General features: G+C 40.7%; 1 protein-coding gene across 1 annotated transcript in view; it reads left to right on the top strand.

The window, feature by feature from the left end:
- Positions 1-15,147, top strand: part of DYNC2I2 (dynein 2 intermediate chain 2) — a 1,029,522-nt gene that overhangs the window by 28,106 nt on the left and 986,269 nt on the right. The gene's annotated exons all lie outside the window — the stretch shown is intronic.

Below are 15,147 nucleotides of genomic sequence, written 5' to 3'. Positions count from 1 at the left end.
CCCACTCCTGGTCATTTTGCTCAACAGAATTACAAGGCCTAATCAGTATACATTTAGAAAATTACTGTCTAGCCATTATTGAATGTCATTTCTGTGTGTGTTTGATCTCCTGAATATTAACCACATCCTGTCCATTTTCTACATTGTGTAACTTTTCTTGTGGTACTTATGATGAGTCTGTAACAGCCTACCAGACATCGAGTTTCTGCAGTCTCTACCAATACATTTGGTCTCCTGGATGATTTTGCTTCCCATATTTTCTTTGTGTATTTGGCTAGTTTCTTAAAAAAGTAACCCAGTCAGTAGTAACCTATGAAATACATTGGTAGATGTAATAGTTAATCTTCAAACAATTCTCCAATCTTATTATTCAGAAATCTTACCTTTATGTCTAACCAATATGATTTGTGTCTAACCAATATGATTTAATGTTTCTATGTGGTGGCAAGTTTTTAAGGCATTCATCAGGTACTTTCAGAACACTCATATCTGTATTTTTATACCTATGCCTTTAAATGTTTCCCATTGTGCAACACTTGACAAAATAGTCTCCAAAAAAAAAAAAGGTTGTGGGCATATAGTGTATGAAGAATGTCCCCTTAGCCATTAATATTAAACATGTATGCTTTCATGGTAAAACAGTGTATTTGATATTATCTATTTTCATTATGTCCTCAATGGATGGGTCTGGATCCAAGGCCTCTGATCCAACTTGACCTGTTCTAAAGCTCATGGTAACTCTGAATTCTCGTGTTTCTCCTTTACCCACAATGTACCACCCCAAATAACTTAGATATCATTTGCCGCGATAAGTGAAAGACATGGTGTTTCTCTGCTACGCTCGAGCATCAGATATGTGTGTTATTTTTTTCATTATCTTGGCTAGAAACCTTTTTCTTAGGCCTTTTTCTTCTTCCAGTCTCTCTTTATACTCAGGAATTTGACTGTTTAGTTCAATTTTTCTCCATTCCCCTCTATTGAAGTACTTTTCTACACTTCTGGGGGAGTGTTTCCTTTTCCTATCTCCCTTTCTAGTGGTAGAATTTGCTAGTTTACCGTACCTTCCTTTTCAAATAGAAGCTTTTATCATACGACAAAAAAAAATGTTTTCCGATTTCTTTCTGTAATGTCTGAAAAAGAAACACCTCCAGCTTGTTTTAAAAATGTATCCAGTGCAGTCAGAAAATGCCTTACTCTGACTTGCACAGTCTTTGTCTCTACTGTTCAGGTCCTCTTCATTTACAGGAATCATGTTCTGTTTGTCACGTGTTCAACCCCAGAGCTCTGGCTGAATGCAAAAAGAAACTCATGTTAAAGGGTTTATTACCCTCTGCCTTTGAAGCTATTGCTGGTCCTGGGCCTAAAAATAAGAATAAAACAACAAAATTGGACGAACCTTCTCCAAGTTCCTCTGAAAAAATTAGGAAAAGATCTTCTTCAGGTATGACCAGCCTGTCAGATCTGCCTAAGAAGAAAGCAAAACACTCACTGGACAGTCCCCTTGGATCTGAGCAGAACAAGAGAGAGAGAGCGTCTCTGTCTGATCTATTTCATTGGATCCAAAAGACTCCTTAGCTCCAAGGTCTTTGGAGAAGGAAGTATTACCATCTCTTCCAATACCTTGGATTGTGTATTCACGGATAATTGATCCAGCCAGATCCAGGTTACCATCTCCATTCTTGGATGTTACTAAGTTGCCTTTAGTGTCTTCCACTTGCTCTGTCAGAAGCCTGACCATCGAAGATGTCCAGATGGTAGTGAGACAAGTGCTCTTGGAGCAGAGACTTCAACCAAGTATCTTCACTCTGACCCCATTGGGATTGGACATGCTCACATCCTGTTCTCCTCCTCTGGCTCTGATGACCTCGGAAGAGTCCCTTCCAGACCACCAGGGCATGTCTACCTATGATCTAAGGACCCCCTTTCACTCTGATCTGGGGACGGCATTGAGCTGCTCCTTACATTCAGATCCAGAGAGCTCTCGGAGCCAGTCCTATCCTTTTGGGTCCGAGGTGTCTCAGTTGACCCTGAAAACTTTGATGCCATCATTATGCTTTGGAGCTTCGTCTAGGGTCACCTCGGCACCGAGTTTGATCTCAGGCCGACCATCTTCGGAGCAGAGAGAATCCATGGACCCTTCTTCAGATCCAGGTTCATAACTTTCTCCAGACTTGTCAGCATCTAAATCCTTTGAGAGAGTACTGTTTATATCTGTGACCCAGAGGTCCCCCCGGTTCCTGTACAACCTTACACCTTTTTTCTGTGTCCAGTGTCTCTGCTACCTAGGGTGCAAGGACAAGTCAGTACCAGAGCCCCATACTTCCCATTTGGATACCCCTACCTCTTCTGATACTTCACCAGAGCATCCCCCTGAAGAAGCCCCTAAGAAGAGGTCATGCAAGAGAAAGCACATAGATTCCCCAGCATCTATCATTGAGGACACAGACTTGGATGAAGGTGAAAGGTCCCCACAGTCACCTCCAGAAGATGTCTCTCTTTTGGAGACATCCTCGAGATTGTTAAACCAAGAGGAGAATGGCAGCCCAAATACCCTATGTCAGATAAGTCTGTACTTCTGGAGGTCTTTGGTACCAGTCCATCTACTTCCTGGGTGACACCACTCTTCAACAAGCTCATTGATTTGGTCTATCAAAGGGCATGGAAGGAGCCTGACACCATCGAGCCCATTCCTAAGAAGCCAAATAAGAACATGACCCCTCCCCAGGATAAACCTTTTCTAACTAAAGGCCTCCCACTTGATGCCTTGTTGTGTTGGCTGCCACCAAAAAAGAACTTGTGGATTAAAGTCCTTCTGCCCATCCCCCAACAAAGAGTCTCAGTCTATGGACAGATTCAGGGAAGTGAGTATATGCATCAACCAGTTTTGCTATTAGATTGTTGAATTACCTGACACATTTTATGAGGTTGCAGAGGGATCTCGTAAAAGAACTATCAGATACTGTGTTTGGGACTGTCTCTGAAGAGGTGAAGGATTCGGTCAACTCTCAGATAGCAACCCTTCAAGCAATTTCAAACTCCTCCATGAGGCTCATTTCTCACATAGCAGAAGAAACCTCAAGGGCTGTGGGTACAGCCATTTCCATAAGGAAACATGCCAGGATGCGCTTATGTGATTTTGTGGAACCCTTCAAGTCTTCTTTTGTCAATGCTCCTTTTGATGGTTCATCCCTATTTGGCCCAAAAATCAAAGACACAATGTCCAGGTGTGAAAACGACAGGAAAACCTTTCTGCTGTAGGCATATGTTTTTCCACCCCTCTGAAACCTTTCTCAATGAATCACCGAGGTGGTGGACAATTGTGGTTCAGAAAATTTCAAGGGACTTTCCAGGACACACAAGGAGGTTCCCCCAGGGGCAGAGGGAGAAATTCAAATGGTAGATGCCATTGTCACTGCAGACAGGTTCTGCAAAACCATGGATCCAAGGAATCTTTCTTGGGAAGATACTTCCAGCACTCCTGAAAGGTAGCCCGATTGTCCCCCTCTGGAGGCAATCTGGGGTTGTTTATTCCTGCACCAGAGAGTCTGGCTAGAACTTACAAAAGACATATGGGTGCAGAGGATTATATCTAGAGCTTATATTATACCATATTTCCAACATCTTCCCAACTCAAAGAAGTTTCCCAATGTCCTACCCAGTTAGAGGAAACGGGCAGCAATCGAAATCCAAGAGTTGCTAGACAAGAGTCCTCCAAGAGGTACCCCTAGACTAACTGGAATCTGAGACTTACTCAAGATTCCTTTTAGTGCCAAAGAAAATAGAGGATTGGAGACCTATCCTGGATCTCTCCAAACTAAACAAATTGGTACGAAAGATCAAGTTATGGATGGTCACAAGTCAATCCATTCTGCCATTCCTGCAGAAAGACTGTTGAATGTGCTCGATAGTACACATCCCGAAGATCTGTCACACAAAGATGTGAGCTGATGATCCAGAAGATTCCTGCCCTTCTGGCAGGGAGCCAGTCATTACCAGTTCAGAGTACTGCTCTTTGGTCTCACCACAGCCCCCAGGGTGTTAATTCGGGTCTACTTTACCCTGTTGAAGGCCGACAATATCGAAGCTGATATTGTCAGCACCAAAATGTTGAAAGCGAACGTCATCGCACGTGTAAACGGAAATCTCCGTAAGGGGAGATTTCCATTTACTGCAATGTAGTGCAATCTCGGAGTTGGTATATTTAAGTTGTTGGGGGTGCAGGGGGGCTTGCCCCCCCCCCCCGCATAGAGCAATTTGTGTTGTGTTTGGGTGTTTTTTTTTTTTTTTTTTTTTTTTTTTTTTTTTTTTGTGTGTGTTTGATGTTCGGGGGTTTTGACATTTTCTTGTCGATTATTACGCTGTCGACATGTTGAGTTTTTGACAGCGTAATATAAACACGTTAATTCATGGTAGTAGAAGTGGCTCACTGCAAGGATTCCACATGTTTCCATATTTGGACAACTGACTCATTTCCGCCCCGACCAGGCATCCACTAATTGATGTAAGAGGAAAAAGTTATTCAGCTTTGTGCTTCTCTAGGAATTCCTTCTCTAGTAATAACTATAAATTACAAGAAAGCTCATCTAGAGCCCACTTAAACCGTAGAATTCATAGGAGCTGTACTCCACACAGTCTCCAGTAGTTTCAATCTTCTTTGCCAGAGTTTTGATCCTAAAGTCCTAAATGAGAAAAATAATCCACAACACCAAATCTCAGCCTGCTTGGTCCTGCAATCACTAGGATCAATCACAGCAGCAGGAACACTTGTTCCTTTAGCCAGAAATCTCATCAGGATCCTCCAATGGATGTTGGCATCACAGTGGTCAATACTCCATTTTCTCTTTTCTGCTCAAATAAGAATTGCCAACTATTACAAGAAGGATCTAATATGGTGAATTTAGTCAGAAGAACTTCTGCAAGGTTGTCCACTTGTCCTCTCTCATCCTAAGACCAGTATGACTACAGATGCTTACCAGTTTAGGGTGGAGGTAAATTTCCTGGGAAAGACGGTTCAAGGCACATGGTTCCCCGAGGAGTCCAATTTGCATATCAGTGTCCTAGAATTGAGAGCAGTGTTATTGGCATTGAAAGCATTCCAGTATGGTCTTCCATCAGAGACTGTTGCAGTTCAAATAGACATGTCAGTAGTTTGGTACATCAGCAAACGGGGTGGGACCAGATCATACCCCCTATGTTGAGAAGTGCAAGGGAAATCACAGAGGAATGCTCTTGCTCCATGATTAGCTGGTCTAATTTACACATTTCTTCTGATCCCAATATTTTTACAGAAAGCAGCCAAGGTGAAATGAGAACTCCTTCTCATTGCACCCTTCTGGCCTCGACAAGTTTGCTTCCCCTTTCTGTGGCCTCACCTAGTTCACCAATCCTTGACCCAGTTCTAGACCTACTGTCTCATCTGACGGGCATGAAACACAGACATTCTAAGCGTCAAGTTGACAGCTTGTTTTTTTTCAGTTCCAGTGATAGCCAGACAGACTATGCTGTCTTCCCCTGTCTGATTTATATATTGCTTTCCTTCAAACCATCCACAAGGAAACTTTACACAAATGGAAATGGAATTGATTCATAATCTGGGAACTTCAGAATAATAATCATCTCTTTTCTGCCTCGGTCAGTCGTGTCCTAGAGTTCCTCATTTCACTTTTTAACCAAGGAGCCAATGCATCCACTATCAAGGTTCAGTTGGCCGCCGTTTCCAATTTTCACATTGGAGTCGATGGAGCTTCACATAAACTATGTAAAGACTTCCTATGAGGCACACTTCTGTTAAAACCCCCTATCAAAGATCCCACTCTTCCATGGGATCTAATCTTGGTATTACATTCCTTGATTCATCCACCCTTTGAACCTGTCCAGGATTGCTATCTAAAATTCCACTCTTGGAAAACATTATTCTTAATGGCTATCACTTCCGCTAGAAGAATTTCTGAGCTGCAAGCCTCATCAGTGAAACCTCCATATTTTATTTTTCATAAGGATAGAGTTTCATTAAGAACAAATGTGTTCTTTTTACCTAAAGTTGTGTCAGACTCTAACATAAACCAATTCATCAATCTGCCAGATTTTTTCCCTAACTATTTTAATGAAGGTGAACACCTTTTTACATTTTGCTAGATGTTCATAGGCAGCTCAGGTTCTATCTTGACAGAGCAAAAGATATCAGAACTTCAAAACAGTTATTTCTATCTTTTGCTGAAACAAAACTTGGAAAGCCAGTGTCTGTCACCCTAGCCAGATGGCTTTCTCAATGTATTTCCTTTATTTACATTAAAGCAAGAATCCAGTTACCACTCAACTTGGTCTATTGCAACTTCTCAGCCTTCCATTCTAGAGCTTCGATGGATATGTTTGCAACAGCAACTTGGTCTTCTCCCCTTACCTTCATCCCTCATTACAAGTTTGGTTCAATGATGCTCAGGAATATACTTCCATAATGCCACCCTGGTCCTTTTTCAGGTAGCTAGGGACTCTGTCCCATCCACTGAGGACGTAATGAAAATGGATAACATCTGGATTATCCATTTTCATTATTCCTCAACTCCCCGGCCACCAGCCCCAATCCTATATCTTCTGGTGCAGTGAGTGGAAACGGCACATTTCCCCTTGTTTTTGGCTGTGTACAGCTCCAGGTTTAGCTTCATCAAATATGTCTTATCGTTTTCCAACCAAGTTGTTTACCTTTCTATCTTAAAGCTTTTCACCTTTCTATATAGCTTGCAAACAAGATCTGAACTATTTGGGGGTGGTGCATTGTGGGTAAGGGGAAAGCTCGAGAGTTCAGAGTTACCACAAGCTTTAGAACAGACCGAGTTGGATCAAAGGCCTTTGATCTGGACCCATTTGTTGAGGAATAATGAAAATGGATATTCTAGATGGAATGTTATGGCAAGAACATAACTTCTTTTTCTCCAGTCTTCACAACTGCATAATGGTAATTCATTACTCGGATCAACTGGTTTCCTTTTTTTTGTGACAGTTTTTTTTTAAGGAACGTAGCAGTTTTTTTTTAAGGAACGTAGCAGTTTTATTTATTTATTTACATTTGTTTACCGGGAAATTCCAACTGGACACATGTCCTTTTTCAGTGGAGGCCTGGGGAGAAAAGCTCCACAGAACAGTAAATGAGCAGTAGAGTACATGAAGAACAATCGAATATACATACAATAGCAAATAATACATACTGCAGCAAACATTACCTATACATACAATATGAAACATAGTAATGAACATATATACCAATATCTACTTAGAGGCTATGAGTAAAGGTAGGCTGTATATACAGATAGTACTAAGCTCAAACGGATACTGTTCTAAACTCGTATACCTAAATCTTATATACAAATATTGCACTAAACTCATGCAGATATAAAGCAGAAGCTCCACATGAAGGTGGAACAAGCTAGAAGGGTTAATGGGATGAAAGGGGAAGCTAGGGCATAAGGGAGGAGACTGAGTAGTATATGTGGTAGTGAGAGGAAGCTAGGTGCAAGTCCGTTGGATATGTATTTGAAGTTGGGATGAAGTGAGGTAGTTAAGCATGTTATAACATGTCTGAGAGATTGAGTGAAGAGGGAAGGGGAGGGTAAAGGTTGAGCCAAAGCCTGCAGAGGAAGGAATGCAATGATCAGATGGTGTGAGGCAGGGTGGTTAGGGGAGAGGAGAGGAAGGGGAAGGTAAAAGGAGGGTTCCTAGTCAGGATTGGCGCATGGGCATAACTAGAGACTTTTTTTAAGTGAGTTTTTAGTACAGTCTTGAAATGATTGTAAGAAGGTAGTGTGGTTATAGAGGGGGAGAGATTGTTCCATAATCTGGATATGACTCATGAGAATAGTGCTTCTCCCGCTGAGTGCTTGGGTTTGGTCACTAGAAGTAGATTTTTGCTGCTGGAGCATAGTGGTCTAGTGGAGCAGTACGGCTGGAGAAGGTTTTGAAGGGATGGCACTTTAAGAGGATGGTTTACTAACTTGTGGGTGAGAGAGAGTTGATTCAGGTGAAGAAGTTGAGCGAGTTCAAGCCAGTCAAGTTCTGTAAATGAGGTACAGTGGTGGCTGCGATAAGATGCACCAGTGGCAAACTTAGCAATTTTATTGTACCAAGCCTTGAGCTTGTTTAGTTCTGTTTGTCTAAGGTAGGTAAGTATAGGAGAGGCGTAGAGTAAAGTGGAGATTAGGTGGGAATTGGCAACAGAAATTCTGTCAGTCTTGGTGAGGAATTTTTTTTCTGTACAGTGCATCTAGTTTTTTGTGAAACTTTTTTATGGTAAGGGAAATGTGAGTGTCAAATCTGAAATTATCCATCTCAACACCAAGTAGTTTGGTGTGTTCTGTTGGGGAGATGACGGTACTGTCTTTGGCTAGAATATTAAAGTGGGGGATAATTGGGCTAGATTTAATGGGTTGGAAGATGAGGAGTTTAGTCTTGCTCTGGTTGAGTAATAACTGGGCATTAGACAGCCAGTTTTCTACAGATGAAAAGGCTTCCTGTGTGATCTTGTGAAGTTCAGGTATAGTTGGGGCTGAACAGATGAGGCTGGAGTCCTCTGCATACTGTATAAGAGAAGAATGCTTTGTGGCTGTGACTAGATCATCGGTGAAGAGTGAGAATAGTAGGGGACCAAGGGTGGAGCCTTGGGGAACACAGAGTGTTACAGGAAGTTGAGGAGAGAGGTTATTATGCCAGACAACTGATTGTTGGCGGCCAGTTAGAAAGCTGTGAAACCAGTCAGTAGCTGATTGGGAAAAAGATAGGTTAGTGTGAACAGAGATTAGTAGTTTGTGTGAGATCATATCAATAACCTTGGCTAGATCCAGAAATATAGCAGAGGAGAACAGGCCATTATTTTTATGATGGACAGCATTAGTGAAAGAGAGGAAGGTGGTAGTAGTGCTGTGGTATGGCCTGAAGCCATGCTGGGTGCTGGAGAGGAGGTTACTAGTTAAGAGGTACTCTAAGACTTTAGAATGGATGCATTTCGCAAGTATCTTGGAAAGTGGAAAAATGATGGCTATGGGGTGGTAATTGGAAAGTTCAGTGGAGGAGCCACCTTTATGGAGGGGAATGATATGAGATATTTTCCACAGTGTGGGGACATAGCTTTCTGATAACGATCAATTAAGATAGAGACTGGATAAGCTAGGGCTTCTGCTGCTATTTTTAGGTATTCAGAGCGGAGATTGTCAGCTGCAAGTTTTTTAGGCGCAAGTTTCAATGCAAGTGTTTTTTTTTTATATAGGAGGTAGGTAGTGATGAAAAAGAAAAGACTGTGGGCAGAGTATTTGGTTTTGATTTAAGGAAGGTGAGTGAGTAGAGGGTTGTGTTGTTTAGTCAAAGACAAAATGGTTTCAGTAAAGGTGTTTATTGAATGAGTCAGTGATACTGCTGGAGGAAGGGGGAGTGGTAGATAGGGGGTGGTTACTTTACCTGGGTGGAGAATGGAGTTTATTGTGAACCAGAACTGCTTAGGGTTGTGATGGGAGGAGTTTAGGGCAGACTGATAATACTGGGTTTTTATCTTTTTATTTGCTTTTTGACCTTGTTGCACAACTCTAGGAATGACTGTCTAGAGGTGGGGGTTTTGTAAGTGCCAGTGCTCCCAGGCCTTGTCTCTGATTTTCATTAGTGCCCTGGTCCTTTTTCGTAGGCAAGGGGAGTACTGTGTTTTAACTCTGACATTTCTTATGAGGGCATGTGTGTTTAGGATGTTGAGGAAGGTGCTATTGAAGAAGTGGACAGCTTCATCCAGATTGAAGTACTTTAGTGGTGTCCAATCACATTTTTGAAGGAATGAGATAGAGAGAGGGTTAAAGTTCACCTTGTTTCGGATTTGCCTATAGATGATGGGTTTAGCACAATTTAAGTGGTGTCTCAGAAGGAATGTTGGAGTGTGGTTATTTTTCATAAAGGTTTCATGTGCCTTAGTGAAAGTACTTGATGACCTCTGCAACACACGTATGTTAAAACCTCTTGGATGAGTCTTCAAATTAACAGGCATTTCCTCCTTGTACTTTTGGTCATTCATATTCCTGTAAATTGAACTGAACATTTTCCTAAATGAAACAAAATAAATAAATGAAATGTATGTTAATCACCATAGTAAAAAAAGTGAAGTATCAGTTGATACTTTAGCCAATTAGTGACATCTCCTGTCTTCTCATATCATGTCACCCCTTGGAGACTTCTTACATGCTGTAAATCATTCTGCTGTAACTTCCATGCTCCTTCAGACTCCCCATAGTTTTACTTTATATCACTGAACTTGTTACGGTAATGGTCAATATGCCATACCTTACCTGTGACATTTTAGCAACTGTTTTAGTGATATATATAAAGTTCCAATTACACTGCAGAAAGCTGGAAAGGAAAAATGTCATACCATTTTATGTAATTTTTCACTAACGATTGCAGAAACCAATGGTCGGATAAAATTGCTACACCAAGTACACCTTTAGTATGCTGTCCTACACAATGTATTTTTGTAAAACTGAATGAAAAAATATTCAATTTTTTTTTTTTTTTTTACAAAAGCGCTTTCAAAATTTCTATAGTCTCCCAAGTCTGTGAGTTTGCTTAATATACAGTGATCCTTTTATCTTTACATATCCTCTACTCCAATTTATGTGGTAATCTGCTTTCTGTTGCTTTTATCGATTGAGGGCAGACTTAACATTTAGTCCTCTATAGAGTCATGTTTTGCCATTAAAACAAATGGGACGCTGATTATTATTTATTTTTGAATTATTTGTAAATCTATTTTTGTTTGAGAAACAAAAATTCTTGGGGAAAAAAATAAAACACAAGTTTCACTTTACTACTGCAAACTTTCTTATTAAAAACTTATGAATCTAAAAGAACACTGACTCTTGTATAGCTTCTGTGCATGAGGGCTTCAGAAAGGATGCTTAGGATGGCAAAAGAACAAAGTCTAAAGGAAGCAGTTCAAGACTAAATAAACTTCCAAATTGCACAAATTATCTCACGGATAAATGTGTGTCCGACTAGGTAAACAGCAAAATATATCCAAAAAGCATATATGAAGACATGACACACAGCTGTCATAAAATAACTCTACTTTAATGTTGTTGTTGTTTGTCTTTTGGCTTTTCCCAGTTAGGGGTCGCCACACCGAAACTCCGGTCCGCTAATGATTGGCAGTAGATTTTCACGAACGCTGAGGTGCCAGCTCGACGTCCAACCTTCATCGAAGGCACGCCCATTTACGCATGTCTTTCTTAACGCCACACAGCCCCGGGGAGGACATGCAGACTCCACACAGAAGGCACTCCCCACACACCAGCCGAGAATTGAACGGGAGAACCTCTTGCTGTGAGGCAACAATGCTACCACTGCACCGCCGCGGATACAACTACTTTAATAAGATCGAAAAAATAATAAAATGTAAACGGCTGCTGTGCAAAACAATGAAGGGTGCTAGAAAATCCCAAAGTCTATAACAGAATCAGTGTAACAATCCAAATGTTCGCTGTAAAATGCTCCAAGGATGAAGTAGTCAAATAGTATAAAAAACTCAGGTTTATTGTGACAAAAAGGTAAGCGCTTTCGCAAACTTGCTTCTTCAGACCTTACTACATAAAAGACAAAGGACTAATGATTTAAATACATAAAAAGGCGCCAAAACCAGAGGCAACATTTAAAAAGACAGAACTTATTTACAAGAAGCATTTAAAAACATTTCAGAGAGGTCATAACCGACCATATAACTATACAAAGTCTATAGAGAACTCTTAATCAGTCATGATACTATATGATTAATAATAAATAGATAATTAATAAAAATAAAAAAAATTAACGTTTCTGATGTCCTAGTCTTCTAGATTTCAAAAGTGGACGTATAGGGACTTTACCATTCAGCCCTGGTGGTAGGTCAGCCCTGAACTTAATGATCCAATTAATTTCCCTAGTCTCCGTGTAATTGTCTATATCCCCTCTCCTATGGGTGGTAAAAATCTGCTCTAAGATTCTAAACTTAAACTGATTTTGTGTACCTGCTTCACATGTATGTTTGGCTAGTGCATTGTGAAGATTGCCCCTCCTTGTGTGGTATACATGCTCGCGTATCCTGTCTCTCAAAACACGGTTCGTTTTGCCTACATAGTAGGCTGAGCATGAGGTACAGGATGCAAGGTATACCACATCCTTGGACATACAACTGCCATTGGTACGAATATGATATATACCTGATCCATAGGGGTATACAAATACAGGGTCAGATTGGATGTACGAACAAAAATTGCATCTATTACAGGGAACCATATAGGGTCCCTCTCGAGGGGGACTAGTGAGATGTGTTCTTGGATAGCAAAGTAAATGTTTCAGGTTCTTCTTGTTCCGGTAAACAAACCTAGGTCGATCACCAGTAAGTCTCTTGACAATGGGATCTACTGAAAGGACATGCCAATGTTTTATAAAGATGTCCTTGATAGCTCCAATGTCCCTGGTATAAAAGACTGGAAACACGACACCACTACTGGTGGGAGCATGGATGTCTATCCGTTGTTCACTTCCACTATTTGGATGTACTTCCAAGGCCCCTTCAGAAAAGTAGGGCTTCGCTCTGTCTGCCCTGATGGTAGAAATACCTTCCATCCCCCTTGCCACATCCAATTCACTGTATCCACGTGCCATAAACTTAATCTTCAGATCCTCCAACTCAGTCTGAAGATTAGAGTCTATAGGTGTATATCTGGACACACGCATGGATTGGCCCCTGATGATGTTACTATAGACAAAACCAGGATGCATACTAGAGCGGTGTAGCAGTGTATTCCTATAACAAGGTTTCCGGTAGAGACCTGTATTAACTATCCCACTAGGTAACTTGTCTACATACACATCTAGAAAGGGAATGGTGGTGTTGGACCATTCCATGGTAAAGTTCAAGAACTCTAGGGAGTCGTTCACTTGTTTGAAAAAACATTCCAATTGCTCAGGACTACCCTTCCAGATCAAAAAAAGGTCGTCTACAAAACGCCTATAGAAGGGTACAAATTCCCTGTATAAATCATTCTGGAATAAGTGTCTATATTCCCACTCAGCCATGACTAGATTGGCGTAGCTATTGGCACAAGAAGTGCCCATAGCTACGCCATCCCGCTGCAAATAAATGCTGTCCTGGAAACAAAACACATTGGACTCAAGAACCAACTTCAGCAATAACAGAGCAATAACAGAGTCAAACCTGAGCAATTGGAATGTATTTTCAAACAAGTGAACGACTCCCTAGAGTTCTTGAACTTTACCATGGAATGGTCCAACACCACCGTTCCGTTTCTAGATGTGTATGTAGACAAGTTACCTAGTGGGATAGTTAATACAGGTCTCTACCGGAAACCTTGTTATAGGAATACACTGCTACACCGCTCTAGTATGCATCCTGGTTTTGTCTATAATAACATCATCAGGGGCCAATCTATGCGTGTGTCCAGATATACACCTATAGACTCTAATCTTCAGACTGAGTTGGAGGATCTGAAGATTAAGTTTATGGCACGTGGATACAGTGAATTGGATGTGGCAAGGGGAATGGAAGGTATTTCTACCATCAGGGCAGACAGAGCGAAGCCCTACTTTTCTGAAGGGGCCTTGGAAGTACATCCAAATAGTGGAAGTGAACAACGGATAGACATCCATGCTCCCACCAGTAGTGGTGTCGTGTTTCCAGTCTTTTATACCAGGGACATTGGAGCTATCAAGGACATCTTTATAAAACATTGGCATGTCCTTTCAGTAGATCCCATTGTCAAGAGACTTACTGGTGATCGACCTAGGTTTGTTTACCGGAACAAGAAGAACCTGAAACATTTACTTTGCTATCCAAGAACACATCTCACTATTCCCCCTCGAGAGGGACCCTATATGGTTCCCTGTAATAGATGCAATTTTTGTTCGTACATCCAATCTGACCCTGTATTTGTATACCCCTATGGATCAGGTATATATCATATTCGTACCAATGGCAGTTGTATGTCCAAGGATGTGGTATACCTTGCATCCTGTACCTCATGCTCAGCCTACTATGTAGGCAAAACGAACCGTGTTTTGAGAGACAGGATACGCGAGCATGTATACCACACAAGGAGGGGCAATCTTCACAATGCACTAGCCAAACATACATGTGAAGCAGGTACACAACATCAGTTTAAGTTTAGAATCTTAGAGCAGATTTTTACCACCCATAGGAGAGGGGATATAGACAATTACACGGAGACTAGGGAAATTAATTGGATCATTAAGTTCAGGGCTGACCTACCACCAGGGCTGAATGGTAAAGTCCCTATACGTCCACTTTTGAAATCTAGAAGACTAGGACATCAGAAACGTTAATTTTTTATTTTTATTAATTATCTATTTATTATTAATCATATAGTATCATGACTGATTAAGAGTTCTCTATAGACTTTGTATAGTTATATGGTCGGTTATGACCTCTCTGAAATGTTTTTAAATGCTTCTTGTAAATAAGTTCTGTCTTTTTAAATGTTGCCTCTGGTTTTGGCGCCTTTTCATGTATTTAAATCATTAGTCCTTTGTCTTTTATGTAGCAAGGTCTGAAGAAGCAAGTTTGCGAAAGCGCTTACCTTTTTGTCACAATAAACCTGAGTTTTTTATACTATTTGACTACTTCATCCTTGGAGCATTTTACAGCGAACATTTGGATTGTTACACTGATTCTGTTATAGACTTTGGGATTTTCTAGCACCCTTCATTGTTTTGCACAGCAGCCGTTTACTTTTTATTATTTTTTCAATTTTTGCTGCAAGCTGCTGAGCATTTACTCCGCAAGGCTTTCTTGTTTTGGTACTTTAATAAGATAATAAATAGGTAAACGTTTTCACCATCAACATGCTGGCTTACTCAGACCTTTAACACATAAAAATAACAAAGACTTTATTAAGTAGTCAGTTTAAAAATATTTTAGCCAATCAAAGAACTCTACTCACATTTTCAAGTTCAGCTTCCTCATTGAAACACGTTGTGACGCTACTTGTATCATGGATACTTCTCATAGCATCATTAAAGCGCCACACACAAAAACACAAAAAGCTAATCCACACATTTACTTTAGAGCAACAGCTCTATATCTCAATCATTATACATTAAAACCAGAAA

This window comes from Protopterus annectens, chromosome 16.part0 (genome assembly GCF_019279795.1).
Source record: "Protopterus annectens isolate FY-2018-M chromosome 16.part0, PAN1.0, whole genome shotgun sequence".
In the NCBI taxonomy this organism is placed as follows: Eukaryota; Metazoa; Chordata; order Ceratodontiformes; family Protopteridae; genus Protopterus; species Protopterus annectens.
The sequence above is the reverse complement of the archived record's forward strand: the minus strand, read 5'-3'. Positions and strand labels throughout refer to the sequence as shown.